This window comes from Ostrea edulis, chromosome 8, assembly GCF_947568905.1.
Source record: "Ostrea edulis chromosome 8, xbOstEdul1.1, whole genome shotgun sequence".
NCBI classification, from domain to species: Eukaryota; Metazoa; Mollusca; class Bivalvia; order Ostreida; family Ostreidae; genus Ostrea; species Ostrea edulis.
The window spans coordinates 53,573,571-53,593,132 of NC_079171.1; positions in this window are offsets into that span (position 1 = coordinate 53,573,571).

A 19,562-nucleotide genomic window follows, 5' to 3' on the forward strand; every position below is an offset into this window, starting at 1 on the left:
CCTTAAAGCATGTTTAGTCTCGACTTATTTATCAACATATTTTAGACTTAAAATTCTATTATGTATTCTTTGTCAGTCAAAACTGTTTTCGATCACATTTCTAAACACAGTGACAAGAAATACAGGACATTTCATTCTCTCAACACTAGGTCCCTTACCCTCTCCACGTTTCCACGACCGAGGATTTTGGAAGCTTTAATGCAAAACAGCCCTATGTGATGTTTTTATTTGCTTTATAGTTTTCTTGACAAGAGAATTTTCATGTGCTTGTTCAGTCCACTTTTGTGACTGCCCCCCCCCCCCCCCCCCCCGTTAGTAAAACGACAGTACGTGCCTGCTGGGGTAACTATATTAATGATCGCAACGCAAAACTATTCATACTTTTACAGTATCCTGTCCTCAGTGCATTGTGGGAGATGGAGTGAATACTACTAAAGACCGACAGGCAGATAGATATTCAGATATATCCCGGTGCCGACACTGACATACAAAATACATTCATTGATTGATTATATCTTGTGTAACGTCCCTCTCGAGAAGTTTTCACTCATGTGGAGACGTCACCAATACCGGTGAAGGCATCTCCGAGGACCCGTGACATTCACACCTGATAACAAGCGTTTGGCGATGAAACTGTCACTAACTGTTTTAAGGTAGCTCACTACACAAAAGCTTATACTCTGTATGACACTACGTCAGAAGGTGGCGATTTAAATGTTTTGTTAAATTATTTGTATGGACCGATTCGTTTGTCTATCATTGTCGCTCAGTGGTTAAAGCATTGGGCTGTTGAAGCGCAGATCTCGAGTTCAAATATGTCAGACTTTTGTCAACATGTGTTGTGTTGAAGGTTTTTTTTTTTGTTGTTGGTTTTTTTTGAAAATCATGTTTTATCCAAATTTGCACATATTCCCCCTTTTTGGCGTATATAGATATTATATATCATCATATCTTCTATGATTAAACCAATTCATACTGATTTGAGAAACTATTTCGGGGTGTAGTGAGCAACCTTAACGACTTAGGTCTGTCGCGGCCGGGATTCGAACCCCGATCTTCCGTATGCAGGGCGAACGCTCTACCTCTAGACCACCGCGATCAATATACATTGACAAATGGAGTTTACGAAGAGGCTTACTTTTACAATCGACGACTGACTTTTACAATTTAAAGGGGCCAACTCCAAATATGAAAAAAATTGGGAGTCATATTTGCAAAATTCAAAGACTTGACAGCAATCATTTGCTGTATGTATATTGTTTAACGTCCCACTCGATAATTTTTCACTCATATGGGGTCGTGGTAGCTCAGTAGTAGAGCGTTCGCTTCATAACCGGGAGGTCGTGAATTCAAGCCCCGCTTGTGACTATCAAACCTAAGATTTATTGATTTAATATTGTTTAACGTCCCTCTCGAGAATTTTTCACTCATATGGCAAACCCAAGACTTGCTCCTTCGCCAAACGCTCGGCATTTAGAAGTGAGAATCACGGGTCGTTCAGGTATGACCTTAAAAACGGAGGTCCCGTTCCGCGGCATGCGTTGTCATGATAAAGAACCTTCACTACTACAGCACCGAGCGCAAAACATAGACCGGGTCTACATTTGTGATACTTCACCTACAGATGGTGACCTCTCAATATGAGTGAAAAATCTAGAGAGGGGCTTAAAAGCAACCAATCAATCATATGGAGATGTCTCTATTGCTGGTGAAGGGCTGAAAAATGTATACCATTATATAATCCAATAAAAGTTTATGTTTTGCAACTTACATATTTTATTTACACTAAAAATAAAATAAATTATTGATATTAATTCACCCTACTACAAACTCCCCCTTGTACGAAAATGACTTCCATGTCATTCAAGGAGTCCGTTGCAAGAAAATAAACAAATTCAATGTTGCTGATATACCAACACATTTTATTCAGCATATATATTGAATTAAGTGATCTTCATCTTTGCTGAAATAAAGAATATCTTTATAAAGTATAAGTCATGATACAATCAAGACCACACTGCAAGCATAAATGCATGCAAATTCAAATTTGATTAAAATTGGTGCACTGAAATCAAAACTCCAATATCTGCAATATATACAGTTCAATCAGAAATAAAGTCACTTCAGAAATTTAAAACATGTTTCACAACAAAATCTGTAGTTTCTGGTGAAATTGATGCGTTTGAAGTTGTTTTCAAGAAATTCAATATAAAGTCTGATTTTTCTTGCCACTTCATTTTATCAGATATGTTTGACTTGGTAATGAAATCACCTGAAGACATCCAATTTGGTGCTTGCCTAACTCTAGATGATCTTCTAGGGAGAATAGGTACTGTCTCATCCTCATCTGTAGCATCAGCATCATCACCAAAATCCTCCATCACCTCATTTGCTTCTGAATCCCTCTCTTCGGACTCATCCAGCTGTTCGGAAGCGCTTCCTTCTTCATGGATTGGTTCCTGGATATCATTGTTTTCAATATTGGTTGAAATATTGCTCTCAGATTCCATAACCAAAATCCTGCTGTCATCAGAAATTGTACTGATATTGTCCTCATCTCTGTCACCTTGAGGTTTAAGACGTGGAGTCACTGGTGTTGATATGGAATGTCTCGCTCTAGGTCTTGGAACAGGTATTGGGCGTTCTGAAATAAATCCAATAGGATACATTAAATTTCGATGTAATGTACGCTTCTTACCCTCTCCATTTTGTTTCTGCACAACATACACTGGAACCTCTGGATTAGGCTGAGACAAGATAATATATGGCATGTCTTCCCAATTATTGGCTAGTTTGTGTTTGCCCTCAAAATGCACTGTCCGTACTAAGACTCTGTCTCCCACTTCTAATACCGCTCCTCGAGATTTCTGATATCTGTCTTTCTGTTTATTTCTCATCTTCTCGGCTTCTCGAAATGCTAAGTCATAGGCTTGCAATAATCTCTCCCTGAGTTCTTTGACATACTTGGTCTGAGGTTTCCTACTTTTTTCCTTAACTAGTCCAAAAGCTATATCTATTGGCAAATTTGGTTCCCTTCCAAACATCAAAAGTATGGTGATTGACCAGTTGATTCATGTTTGATGCAGTTGTATGAATGAACTAATGTTGCTACATGAGACTTCCAGTTTAGTTTTTGATTTGGATCTAAAGTGCCTAACATGTTGAGTAAAGTCCTATTAAATCTCTCAGTCATACCATTTCCCATTGGATGATAAGGTGTTGTTCTCGATTTTTGGGATCCAATTAATTTACAGAGTTCTTTAATTAAGTTGCTTTCGAAATTTGCTCCCTGGTCCGAATGTATGCGTTTTGGAATTCCATAGTGAACAATGAATTGGTTAAATAAAACATCTGCAGTGGTTTTTGCTGTTTGGTTCCTAGTAGGATAAGCCTGTGCATAACGAGTGAAGCACTTTTATGTTAAGTTTGTGAGTAAAATGGCCGGAGTTTACACATCGATAAATTCTTCAAAAAGAATGTTTGATTCTTATAATTCCAATTCATTCACTTCATAAACAATTGCAAAAATTTGAATAGTTTCCTCGCACTATGTTATTTGTTTTCAGGCGTGTATGAATACATCGCGTTTTCGGATTTATTGATGTATAAACTCTTGTTCAGCTTTATTTTTGTCCAATCAAAACACTTGTAATAAATAACATTGGAATTATACATTAATAATGGTGATCTCCAAAAACAAAAGTTTTTGCAGCGTGAAAAGTTTTCACTCTCCAAACAAATTCTCACAAAAATAAATGCATGAAACACAGTTAAATATTGTTTACGAAGAATCTATTCTCCACTACCAAATCTAGAATATTTACTGATATCACACAAACAATCATTGTATAGTTATTTTAATCGTCATCAAATAATGTGCACTTATTTTTGATCGTCATCAAATAATGTGCATTCATCAAATTATGTTTACAGAGATAATGTAGATATCACCATAAATGATGGATACGGTAAGTTAATCTTTTTTAAATACTTAGTATCTGTCTTTTCGGAGAAAAAAATCTTCTTACTTATATTTCAAATATTACCATGCATAGTAGCATAAAAAATAAGAGATTGAACAGTGATCAATCCTATCATTGATTGATTGATTGATGTTTTCCGCCACACTGAACAAGTTTTCAGTTATCTGGTGGCGCCCAATTTTTATTGGTGGAAGAGAGAACCCAAATATAATGTACCTGGGAAGAGACCACCGACCTTCCAAAAGTAAACTGGGAAACTTTCTCACTTACTGGCGCAAGCGGGATTCGAACCCGCTCCGACCAGAGGTGAGAGGCCGTGTGGTTTTGAGCGCGATGCTCTAACCACTCGGCCATGGAGGCCCCTTCAATCCTATTAAAGCTGACGTGAATTAATAAATATAGTATAATTCTATATGTCCGCCATATTTCTCTGCTAATCCGCCATATTAGTTGGATATTCTATTGTTATATGTATCAGGGTTCGCATGGTATATAGGGGGACGAGCTTTGCTACGCTTCACTTCACATCAGTGTCTTCGATTTACCTGTGCGGGTAGCTTCGACAGGTAACACGTACATCTCTGATACTAATTTATAGGAAATCAAAAAGAAATGAAATCACGTTTTCGAACACCACGCAGTGCTAAAAATTACAATAAACATATTGTACAGTAGTAAATCATTCTAAAAGCTTTCGATAAATAAATATAGAATGCCTTTTCTTTACGTGAATGTACGTACATTTGCAGTGAATATGTCAAAACTATACAAAAAACGCGGAGAAATATTTCATCTATTATTTATTGATAAAATGGAATAAGCAAAGGGCATAAAATCTATACCATCCACACTTACTTCAAGCAAAATGCAAATACATAAATACTACTGTACTTCTGCACATGACATGTATGCTCGCCATGAATATGCATCGAATGGGGACGACTATTTACTTCGGTCTACTCGTAATATTTGTAAAGGATCGCAGATGTACGTGTACACTTGTCGAAAATACTCCTCTAAGTAGTAGTAAAACTCCCTTTATTTGCATAATCCATGAAACAAAACGATAAACTTCATTTGTATTACAACAGTAGATACCATTGTTCATTGTACAGACTGCGACACACTTTGCCCGTGCCGATCAGCTATCTTCAATCAGGGGAAGTATCAGAGTATATTATTTACCCTATATTGTGCATGAATCCTTATACTGTATGATTTACTGGTCAGAGAGAGAGAGAGGGGGGGGGGCAGTAAAACGTGTAAAGTGAGGACAAATTACACTATGAGGACAAATAAATGTCCTCACAATTACGTCCTCATAAATGTGACCTACAGCATGTGAAAGATGTAGATACAAAATATTAGCTTAGTGAGGACAAGTGGTGTTAGGACATGTCCTTACTAATATTCTCTCTCAAAAACCTTTTTTCCCCATAATTCAAAAGAGAGTATTAGATAAACTTTTATAGGTATCCCTATAGCTATACCTAACATAGAACTTTTTTGCCTTTAGAATAATATATGTGTGTATTCTCTTCTACACCGTGTGAGGACGTCCTCATTTAGTAGGTTTGGTCGGCTAGAGAGAGAGAGAGAGAGAGAGAGAGAGAATTCAACCGATGATCTTGTAATAATCGCGCTCTCGTTAATTCAGTAAAAGAGAACCGTAACTCAATATTGCTCTCATTGATTGATAATACAGATTTATTTGATTCATATTAATTAAATAATTGAAAATTAAATATATCTTTAAATAATGTTATTTTCAATTACTTGGCATTCAATAGATCTTATATATATCTATGTCATTTTGCGTTATTACATTCTGCGTTGAACTCGACGCAAATTGTACCAATGCAAAATGTAATACATGTAATTGAGTTTACCATGTTATGCGTTGTTATCAAGCACATAGAATCAAGGGGAGGGGACAAGAGTGGCTGTACCCCACCTTTAATAACAATATCCATTATTTGTTATTTTGTAATGCAAATAAAAGATATATTGGGTGACAACCCCCTCCCCCACTTGACCCCAGCTTGAAAGTTTTGATATAACAGTAGAAGACACACACCATCACCAATTAAGAAAATAAAGATATTATGAGCCACCCCATCCTACCCCCAACGATTGAAAAAAATGAAGTGTAGGGGAAATTATTGAGGCAGTCAAAGTAAAAGACTCTTTAACCCTTCACCCCCACATTAGGACTTTGAACATCGGACAAAACATCTTGGTTTGTTTGGGTTTTTTGTTTTATTTTATTGCTGTTTTCGTTCATCTTTTTAAATTATTATTTTGAATGGCAAGAAACTTTGAAGAATCCATTTTTCGATTTTTTTTCTTCCTGTTGTACCCCGTCCCCCATGAAAAATGACGATACATGGCTGGTTATTACATGTACATTTTGCTTTGCAACACGTGCATGCATACGAATTGTATGGTGTAGAATTGCACCCTTTACCAACTTTTCCTTCATCTACGCAGTGTAAGGAATGGTAAACCAAAATCACAAAACAAAATACATAAAGTCCAATATATATTTAAGCGTAGGAACTTCATTCACGAATACATAAATACATGTATTCAGAAAAATCGCATGCATGCATTGCAGGGCTATATAATATGTGTGTTTTAACGTTTTTGTAACATGCCACAATGATTACTTTCAGGCTTGAGTGTAATTTATTCATAAATATTTTCATTTCGTAGATCTGGCGCAATGGATATATACTGAAAATAGACATACCGCTGTGTACGTCGAAATTTCAAATTCAAATGTATTCGATAAGATGTTAGTATTCATAAATCAGTAAAATTCGTGTTGAGGTTTTATTTGATATGATACAGTGTCAATATATTGTAATGCATTACTAGGGTATGCAAAAGGCAAGAGTATAAACCTTTTCCTTTTTCATTATTAGTATCAATATCTATATGAAAACGAAAAAACACTATATAATTTATATCCGGATTCATATACCGATTTAGATATCAATAAAAACAAAGCTGCATAGTTTGGAGGAGGGGGTTCTAACGACTCTGAGGAAATTAAAAGAAGGAACCCCATATTTGCATTCAAACTAGATGTACTTCAAAATGAATTCATTTCTGCTCTGACTGAAAGCATGATTCTAAATTCGGGAACGAATCTTGCATACAAAATAATTAATAGGGGAACACATAAATTTGAGCTCCTTTGGAATTTAATGAAATGCAGGTATGCACCTTTCTTTCAACACGAATTGATATGTTATTTCAGGCACGTATACAGGGGGTTGGGGTTGGCCGGGAGGCTGGTCGGCTCTCCCACGTTTTTGACAATTTACTTTTTTCCGTTATTCTAACATACAAAGTCAGTATTTTCTACATGCTCAGTTCAAACTAATATTTTTTTTTTAGAAAAAAAAAAATTGTAATGCATTCAATTATAAGCATCAACTCCTGTAAGTTTCCAATATATTGTCATTCACAAATTTTTAAATAGTTGGAAATTTTCAATGCTTGTAAGCTTACATTTTAAATATATCCGTGATCAATTTCCTTTCCTTCTGTGAAATGATATATTGTACATTGAAGTAGGACGCTCTCTCTCTCTCTCTCTCTCTCTCTCTCTCTCTCTTGTTCAATCAATGAATATGGACATACAAAGACCGTAAATAATTATATGGTTCCCAAAGAGACAATAAAACTATATTTTCGTTTATATATTTCCTTTTATATGTGTCTTTGTGTAATCAACTGTTTATTATGGATTGCAAATGCAATACCCGCATTTTCACACAGGTGTATATTTCGATCAATATTCCCTTACTTGTATATCCAAGTTTGTATATGAAAATCGATAAATTTTTAATTGTGCACGCAATATAACCAACCAGATGCTCAGTGTATATGATTAGATTCCCGATTTCTATAAACTGCAAAACCTCGACCAGACAAGCATTCAATACAGAAAAAAAATTTCGACTCTGACATCTCCCCTGATTGAAGACACCCTGTTTGACATGGGTGAAGTGTGTCGCAGTCTGTATAATGGAATGACAACATGTTGTAAAGTTCTAACGAGATACAAATGGAGTTTATCATTTTGTTTCGTGGATTTATCAGAATAAAGAGAATCTAATATTTTCGGTAAGTGCACATCTCCGATACCTGTTGAGTAGACGTCCGTATTTGATACGTTTTGGTGGGTTTTTTTGTGGCGAATATGCCATGTGCATTACATATTATGCATATGGCATGCACCTGTATTTTGCAAGAATTGATATAAACAATATATTTTATGCTCTTTGCTTATTCCATTCTATCAGTATGTAATTGGGAAATGATTCTCCGCATTTATTTCATAAGAAACTGCAAATACTTGCATGCACTTGCAAGTATGCAAGAAAAAGCTTTTTGTTTGGGGGCATTTTTATCTAAATTATCTAAATTTTCAGAATGTTGCATTGGTATATAATAAATATTTTGTAATTTCAAGCAAAGCATAATGTTTTAAAGTGTGATTTTATTTGTTTCTCATTTCTTATATATTACTATCGGATGTGTACACTGGTCGAGTCCACCTAGAAAAATCACTCAGGTGTGACAATCAAATTTGGGGTATATACGGGTAGAGTAAATTAGGCTACCTAAGAGAAATATGGCGGATAAGATGAGAAAGGTGTACGTATTTATTAATTCATGTCAGCTTTAAGAATACAATGCATGCATTAGACGACGAAAAACAGATGATATTCCTTTTTAGGGAGTTTGCAAAATATGCTAAACATATCCTCGAATTTCAACAGATAGGTAAAACGTGATAGATTGTAATACATTCCCAGAATATGTTACTTATGAGCATTTCCATCGGAACACAATCCTGATCCCGATGAATAAACAACGTAAAATATAAACATTAATTTCTTTAAAACTTGTCCATTAAACGTTACAAAATTCGAACTTAATCTGTAGTTTGCCACCCTGAATTTTTTTTCAAATTAATCCACACAAGCATAACGGAAAAATCTGGACAACCAATTTGGGACAGCTGAGAGACAGAGGGACAGGCAGGCGGATGGAGAAGAAAGCTATAGTCCCCTTCGGTTTTACAAACCGGTAGGGGACTAATAAGCTAAGACTAATTATTTTGACGCACATATATGTTTTATAAGCTTTTAGAATAAAGTTAGATAGCATACAAAACTATCTGAATCGAAATGCATATATTGTAATATATATATATATAAAGCACTAGAATGACCAACGACATGAACAATTGGAATTGTCAAATTTTCGGGACAACCTGTCCCTTCGTCAGGACGTGAAAGGATTACATTATGGAGAAAACACAAATATAATTAACAATAGGCACTAAACCTACACTACAAAACTAGCTAAACACTTTTCCAGCGGACTACATGTTGCAGGCTTTGTTATTAACTCAAAAAAGAATAACAATCAGGGTGTCTGGTCACCGTGGTATCAGTCGGTAAAGTGTGAATAAATTAATGGACGAACTAACTGGACGAAGGGACAGGTTGTCCCGAAAATTTGACAATTCCAATTGTTCATGTCGTTGGTCATTTTAGTGCTTTATATAATTATTTTCCCTGACCATTGTATCTATTTAATATAGATCCGACAGTTTTGGATACTGAATGATGTTGGTTCTTCAGTGCTTTATATATATATATATATATATATATATATATATATATATATATCCAAATTGTGTTTTTAAAAAAAATCACAGTGTCCGGTATAAAATATTAAAAGAAATAGAATAAACAGTACACAAAGTTAAAAATTTAACGCAAGCGCTTTCATTTTATAATCCTCAGGCGTTACATTTTAAAATGTAACGCCTGAGGATTATAAAATGAAAGCGCTTGCGTTAAATTTTTAACTTTGTGTACTGTTTATTCTATTTCTTTTAATATATATATATATATACACTATTTCAGATCCCTAGAAAACAACATTATAGTGTAAATCAGCTATCTTATTAAATTTGAATACAAAATTGACTTGTATTCTTTATTTGTCCTTCTATGGATAATGAATTGCAAAGTATTCTGATTGCGTTATTTTACAAGCAGTAAACGAATACATGTCATGTTTCATGATTTGAGTCGTGTCATGGAAATATGTTTCTCCTACAGATGGATTGGTCATAGATTCATCTTTCCTTAAACGAACATCGGACAAAAACGGCATCAAATGCAGTATGCGCAGCTGTCTGAATTAATAGGTTTGCTACGTGTTTACTGCGTGTGTAACTGACTAAACAAAATAGCCACAATCTACCTGTGTTTAAATCTCTCAGACGTCCCCTATTTTTACACTCTTATTGTATGCCTCATTGTTACTGTGCACATGCCTGATTGAACAAATTTACTACGATATACTTGTACACGACAGGTGATTCTGAAATCTCTAAAGTGTCCCCGTTTTCCATCTCGAATGTATACCTCACTTTTACTTAATTGAATACCTTATTTACACAGGAAATCTGTGGGGGCAAGTTCACAGCTTTAAATCCGCTTGTCTTAAAAGTCAGGATCGACAAAACTTTTACAAGATCTGTCATTAGATTCTTAAGATCTGACTAATGATAATCGTATTAAAAATACAGCAGTACTGTTGCACAAAATTATCCTTTAAGAAACTTAGAGCGTTGTTATACTCATTATTTTGTAAAATACAGTTTTCTGTTATCGTTTTTATACTGCATGGGTAGCGCTTTCATATTTTGTATATAATTTCTTGATTACAACATTTCATTATTTCGCGGGCTTTGATCTCGTGAACTTACAATTTCACCTACTTTTTTAGATATCAGGATTATTCAATATTTCCTGAATTATTCAAGTTCTATAAAATGTTCTTTCCTTCCACGTATGTATACGAAAACAAAACTAATGGGGCCTTCTACCTAAGTTTTCAAAACCATGTCGCCTGGGTTAACGTTTCGGGTCCTAGGGGTGGGGGTGGGGTGGGAATGCCGCAATATACAATTAAAACCATTTAATCCTAGAAAGACCATTTTCATTACTTCCACAATACTGGAAAGTATACTGAATACACTTAAACTACATGTACATAAATTGTGCACTGTATAATCCCTGGCCAGATCAGGATTCCAGACTTATATGACTATTAAGTCTAAATAGTGTAAATGTATTCAATCTTAGATTGCCCATAACTCCCTTCAACAACTGTCATGTAATTTTGACATATTTGTACTAAGAGTCTCCTTTGCGACGATTTTACAAAGTACAGAAAACATGCATTGTACAAAAATGTCTCGATCCACAACAATGTTCTGTCTAGTATCCGTAAAACAGACACTTACATCCACAACAATGTCCTGTCTAGTATCCTTAAAACAGAAACTTACATCCACAACAATGTCCTGTCTAGTATCCGTAAAACAGACACTTACATCCACAACAATGCCCTGTCTAGTATCCTTAAAACAGAAACTTACATCCACAACAATGTCCTGTCTAGTATCCGTAAAACAGACACTTACATCCACAACAATGTCCTGTCTACTATCCTTAAAACAGACACTTACATCCACAACAATGCTCTGTCTAGTATCCTTAAAACAGAAACTTACATCCACAACAATGCTCTGTATAGTATCCGTAAAACAGACACTTACATCCACAACAATGTCCTGTCTAGTATCCTTACAACAGACACTTACATCCACAACAATGTCCAGTCTAGTATCCTTACAACAGACACTTACATCCACAACAATGTCCTGTCTAGTATCCTTAAAACAGGCACTTACATCCACAACAATGCTCTGTCTAGTATCCGTAAAACAGACACTTACATCCACAACAATGCTCTGTCTAGTATCCTAAAAACAGACACTTACATCCACAACATTGTCCTCTCTAGTATCCTTAAAACAGAAACTTACATCCACAACAATGTCCTGTCTAGTATTCTTAAAACAGGCACTTACATCCACAACAATGCTCTGTCTAGTATCCTTACAACAGACACTTAAATCCACAACAATGTCCTGTCTAGTATCCTTACAACAGACACTTACATCCTCAACAATGTCCTGTCTAGTATACTTACAATAGACAGTTACATCCACAACAATGTCCTCTCTAGTATCCTTACAACAGACATTTACATCCACAATAATGTCCTGTCTAGTATCCGTAAAACAGACACTTACATTTACAACAATGCCCTGTATAGTATCCTTAAAACAGAAACTTACATCCACAACAATGTCCTGTCTAGTATCCTTAAAACAGAAACTTACATCCACAACAATGTCCTGTCTAGTATCCGTAAAACAGACACTTACATCCACAACAATGTCCTGTCTAGTATCCTTAAAACATACACTTACATCCACAACAATGCTCTGTCTAGTATCCTTACAACAGAGACTTACATCCACAACAATGCTCTGTTTAGTATCCTTAAAACAGACACTAACATCCACAACAATGTCCTGTCTAGTATCCGTAAAACAGACACTTACATCCACAACAATGTCCTGTCTAGTATCCATAAAACAGAGACTTACATCCACAACAATGCTCTGTCTAGCATCCTTAAAACAAAAACTTACATCCACAACAATGTCCTGTCTAGTATCCTTAAAACAGGCACTTACATCCACAACAATGCTCTGTTTAGTATCCTTACAACAGACACTTACATCCACAACAATGTCCTGTCTAGTATCCTTACAACAGACACTTACATCCACAACAATATCCTGTCTAGAATCCTTACAATAGACACTTACATCCACAACAATGTCCTGTCTAGTATCCGTAAAACAGAGACTTACATCCACAACAATGCTCTGTCTAGTATCCTTAAAACAGACACTTACATCCACAACAATGCTCTGTCTAGTATCCTTAAAACAGACACTTACATCCACAACAATGTCCTGTCTAGTATATCTTACAACAGGCACTTACATCCACAAGAATGCTCTGTCTAGTACCCTTACAACAGACACTTTAATCCACAACAATGTCCTGTCTAGTATCCTTACAACAGACACTTACATCCACAACAATGTCCTCTCTAGTATCCTTACAACAGACACTTACATCCACAACAATGTCCTGTCTAGAATCCTTACAATAGAAACTTACATCCACAACAATATCCTGTCTAGTACCCTTAAAACAGTCACTTACATCCACAACAATGCTCTGTCTAGTATCCGTAAAACAGACACTTACATCCACAACAATGCTCTGTGTAGTATCCTAAAAACAGACACTTACATCCACAACATTGTCCTCTCTAGTATCCTTAAAACAGAAACTTACATCCACAACAATGTCCTGTCTAGTATTCTTAAAACAGGCACTTACATCCACAACAATGTTCTGTCTAGTATCCTTACAACAGACACTTTAATCCACAAAAATGTCCTGTCTAGTATACTTACAATAGACAGTTACATCCACAACAATGTCCTCTCTAGCATCCTTACAACAGACACTTACATTTACAACAATGCCCTGTCTAGTATCCTTAAAACAGAAACTTACATCCACAACAATGTCCTGTCTAGTATTCGTAAAACAGACACTTACATCCACAACAATGTCCTGTCTAGTATCCTTAAAACATACACTTACATCCACAACAATGCTCTGTCTAGAATCCTTACAACAGACACTTACATCTACAACAATGTCCTGTCTAGTATCCTTAAAACATACACTTACATCCACAACAATGCTCTGTCTAGTATCCGTAAAACAGAGACTTACATCCACAACAATACTCTGTCTAGTATCCTTACAACAGACACTTACATCCACAACAATGTCCTGTCTAGAATCCTTACAATAGACACTTACATCCACAACAATGTCCTCTCTAGTATCCTTACAAAAGACACTTACATCCACAACAATGCCCTGTCTAGTATCTTTAAAACAGACACTTACATCCACAACAATGTCCTGTCTAGTATCCTTAAAACAGGCACTTACATCCACAACAATGCCCTGTCTAGTATCCTTAAAAAAGGCACTTACATCCACAACATTGCTCTGTCTAGTATCCTTACAACAGACACTTACATCATCAACAATACTCTGTCTAGTATCCGTAAAACAGAGACTTACATCCACAACAATGCTCTGTCTAGTATCCTTACAACAGACACTTTAATCCACAACAATGTCCTGTCTAGTATCCTTACAACAGACACTTACATCCACAACAATGTCCTGTCTAGTATCCTTAAAACATACACTTACATCCACAACAATGTCCTGTCTAGTATCCGTAAAACATACACTTACATCCACAACAATGTCCTGTCTAGTATCCGTAAAACAGACACTTACATCCACAACAATGTCCTGTCTAGTATCTGTAAAACAGACACTTACATCCACAACAATGTCCTGTCTAGTGTCCATAAAACAGACACTTACATCCACAACAATGCTCTGTCTAGTATCCCTAAAACAGACACTTACATCCACAACAATGCTCTGTCTAGTATCCTTAAAACAGAAACTTACATCCACAACAATGTCCTCTCTAGTATCCTTAAAACAGAAACTTACATCCACAACAATGTCCTGTATAGTATCCATAAAACAGAAACTTACATCCACAACAATGCTCTGTCTAGTATCCTTACAACAGACACTTACATCCACAACAATGTCCTGTCTAGAATCCTTACAATAGACACTTACATCCACAACAATGTCCTCTCTAGTATCCTTACAACAGACACTTACATCCACAACAATGCCCTGTCTAGTATCCTTAAAACAGACACTTACATCCACAACAATGTCCTCTCTAGTATCCTTAAAACAGGCACTTACATCCACAACAATGCCCTGTCTAGTATCCTTAAAACAGACACTTACATCCACAACAATGTCCTCTCTAGTATCCTTAAAACAGGCACTTACATCCACAACAATGCCCTGTCTAGTATCCTTAAAACAGGCACCTACATCCACAACATTGCTCTGTCTAGTATCCTTACAACAGACACTTACATCCACAACAATGCTCTGTCTAGTATCCGTAAAACAGAGACTTACATCCACAACAATGCTCTGTCTAGTATCCTTACAACAGACACTTTAATCCACAACAATGTCCTGTCTAGTATCCTTACAACAGACACTTACATCCACAACAATGCTCTGTCTAGTATCCTTACAACAGACACTTACATCCACAACAATGTCCTGTCTAGTATCCTTACAACAGACACTTACATCCACAACAATGCTCTGTCTAGTATCCGTAAAACAGACACTTACATCTACAACAATGTCCTGTCTAGTATCCTTAAAACATACACTTACATCCACAACAATGCTCTGTCTAGTATCCGTAAAACAGAGACTTACATCCACAACAATGCTCTGTCTAGTATCCTTACAACAGACACTTACATCCACAACAATGTCCTGTCTAGAATCCTTACAATAGACACTTACATCCACAACAATGTCCTCTCTAGTATCCTTACAACAGACACTTACATCCACAACAATGCCCTGTCTAGTATCTTTAAAACAGACACTTACATCCACAACAATGTCCTGTCTAGTATCCTTAAAACAGGCACTTACATCCACAACAATGCCCTGTCTAGTATCCTTAAAAAAGGCACTTACATCCACAACATTGCTCTGTCTAGTATCCTTACAACAGACACTTACATCATCAACAATACTCTGTCTAGTATCCGTAAAACAGAGACTTACATCCACAACAATGCTCTGTCTAGTATCCTTACAACAGACACTTTAATCCACAACAATATCCTGTCTAGTATCCTTACAACAGACACTTACATCCACAACAATGTCCTGTCTAGTATCCTTAAAACATACACTTACATCCACAACAATGTCCTGTCTAGTATCCGTAAAACATACACTTACATCCACAACAATGTCCTGTCTAGTATCCGTAAAACAGACACTTACATCCACAACAATGTCCTGTCTAGTATCTGTAAAACAGACACTTACATCCACAACAATGTCCTGTCTAGTGTCCATAAAACAGAAACTTACATCCACAACAATGCTCTGTCTAGTATCCCTAAAACAGACACTTACATCCACAACAATGCTCTGTCTAGTATCCTTAAAACAGAAACTTACATCCACAACAATGTCCTCTCTAGTATCCTTAAAACAGAAACTTACATCCACAACAATGTCCTGTCTAGTATCCATAAAACAGAAACTTACATCCACAACAATGCTCTGTCTAGTATCCTTACAACAGACACTTACATCCACAACAATGTCCTGTCTAGAATCCTTACAATAGACACTTACATCCACAACAATGTCCTCTCTAGTATCCTTACAACAGACACTTACATCCACAACAATGCCCTGTCTAGTATCCTTAAAACAGACACTTACATCCACAACAATGTCCTCTCTAGTATCCTTAAAACAGGCACTTACATCCACAACAATGCCCTGTCTAGTATCCTTAAAACAGACACTTACATCCACAACAATGTCCTCTCTAGTATCCTTAAAACAGGCACTTACATCCACAACAATGCCCTGTCTAGTATCCTTAAAACAGGCACCTACATCCACAACATTGCTCTGTCTAGTATCCTTACAACAGACACTTACATCCACAACAATGCTCTGTCTAGTATCCGTAAAACAGAGACTTACATCCACAACAATGCTCTGTCTAGTATCCTTACAACAGACACTTTAATCCACAACAATGTCCTGTCTAGTATCCTTACAACAGACACTTACATCCACAACAATGCTCTGTCTAGTATCCTTACAACAGACACTTACATCCACAACAATGTCCTGTCTAGTATCCTTACAACAGACACTTACATCCACAACAATGCTCTGTCTAGTATCCGTAAAACAGACACTTACATCCACAACAATGTCCTCTCTAGTATCCTTACAACAGACACTTACATCCACAACAATGTCCTGTCTAGTATCCTTAAAACAGACACTTACATCCACAGTTTTGACAAATATCACAATCGGTTATCAATAAAAATTTATTGAATGACTGACTCCTCACTATTTTTTGAGAATTCTTATGAATGAGAAGAATATAAAAGCTTCAAGTTATGAGTAGAATCCATCTACCGAATGAAGAACCTCCCGCCTCACACGTGCAATTAAAATAATCGGTACCTGGTGGGGAAAGGTTTCGTATTTGACCTGCTCTTAAATTTGTAATCTTTTTAAAAGAATTTTGAGATTGATCACTGCTTGTTAATATCACCTTTTCATGTACCCTACCCCCCTTTTTGATTTTGAAAATAAATTCTTCGACGTGTCTGCAGAACGTAAAAATTATACGGTGCAAATTTTGATGCACCAGATGCGCATCTCGACAAATAATGTCTTGTCAGTGATGTTCAACCTGAAATATTGGAAAACCGAAATATTTCATTTTATTAATCATCTGAGTAGAGCATATTTTGTACTATAATTCCTATTCTTTTTCACATAAAAAGTTGATTGTTTTTAAATTTATGTATGGGGTAATTCATTGTGTCAACACTTATCGAATTTCGCTTTAAATGGCTGTATCTTCTTCATAAGATAGTTTTTATTTCAAGGATAACTAATTTTGTTATTAGAACTTCGTTACTAGCTTGAAAATACGGATGTATATTTAATTGTTGTTATAAAATTTAGAAATTCATTTCAAAATTAAGGATTATCTCTCTCATGCATAGCTCTGAACCTTAGACGAATTTGACTCCAGTCTTTGGCACTCAGTTTTCTTTTTAGCTCTTACAAGTTTATTGTTATTTCTGATTTCCAAAACTTCGGCTTGAGCATCACTGAAGATACATTATTTGTGGAAATGGGCACCTAGTGCATTAAAATTGGTATCGTGGAAGTTTTGAATAATTTACCTGGAACAAAAATCCAGCAATGTTTTCAAAAATATCTAAGATGTTTAACAGCATTTTGCACAATATTGAAGAAGGCAACAATGTCTACGTTAGCGTTTTAAATAAGTCGAACGCTTTTGACACAGTTTGGAGACATGGTCTTTCTTATATATGTGTATAACAGGCAATCTTTGGTCAACTATTGACGATTGGCATACAGACACAATCATTGTCAATCAAGCTAGGTCCAGTCCAATTGGTTTTATAGGGTATGCGGCAAGGTGGAGTCTTGTCATCTTTTTTATATTTTGTATATAGCAATGAACTTACCATTCACCTTGAAAAATCTTGCATAAATCTGGTACATTTAGTATAATCAGCAATCGCTTATCAATAACAGACGATATCGCGTGTATGAGGGATCGCACACGCTAGATATTTCATGAGTATACTCTAGGAATGTGGAGTTTTCGTCAAATGCCCCCAAAACCGTGCAAACTAGAATTCCATACCAATGTTTACAAACGTTTTAAGGATTGTACTTGGAAATTAGGTGACACTGCGATTCTTTTCTCTATAAACCTATAATCCTCTGAAAATAATTATCAACAATATACTTAAATTCATAGAATTCTGTCAGCATGCCAGAAAGGATAAATACCATAATACGCATTTAACGTTATCTGGGATCGAATTATCTTAACCCGCTAACTTTATCACACCGTTATAAGTAAGTGGCGCTACCCACAGTTCTCTACGGCCGTGAGTTATGGAATAATCTTTCTGCAACGGACTGTCAAGGGTTTAATTTTTTTTTCAACACTTTATTTCTGAAATTGCACAAAACCTTACTACAACGACGAGATTGGATATGTGTGAAATTCCTATCAAATCCGAAATAGGTGTATTTACACTGTTCTTTCTCGGACGAATACGTCATATGGATCCTCGCTCTCTTCTAGATATCTGTTTTACACGTCTATATATCCAATACAAAACGAGGGTTCATTTATGACGTCATCATCGTAGATGGAGTTTATTCAATGTCCAAAACTGTGAATACTAAAATTCCGTGCCCAAGCGTGCAAACTTCAAAAGTGTTGTACAAGGAAATTAGATATAACGATTCTTTGCTCTTACATCTTTGGGAATCATTATCAACAATACACTAATACTCTTAGATAGATTTTTTTCAGTATATCGAAAAGGACAAAAATCATACTACGCACTTAACGTTACATGATCAATACAGTGGCACTACAGATAATTATCTACAGTTGTGAGTTATGGAATGGTCTTTGTGTAGAGGAATGCCAACTACAAAACATTCCCACAACAACTAGATCAGATATTTGTAAAGGTCTCTTCCATGTAATTCCTATCAAATCCGAAATAGATGTCTGCAAACTGTTACTTCTTGGACAACTTTGTCACATCGATCCTCGATCTCTTGCAAAGACCTTTTTTGACACGTCTGTATTTATTCTTGAAGGACATTTCAAATAAATTAGGGCTCATTTCTGATGTCATCAATATTTTATCCATCAATAACCTTACTTCTTACTTACAAACCTGGCTGGGGAAAAGTTTATTTCCATCGAAACATTCAAGGAAATGATTGTACGATCCGCAGTGTCTACACAATGTAAAACACAACAAACCCATAG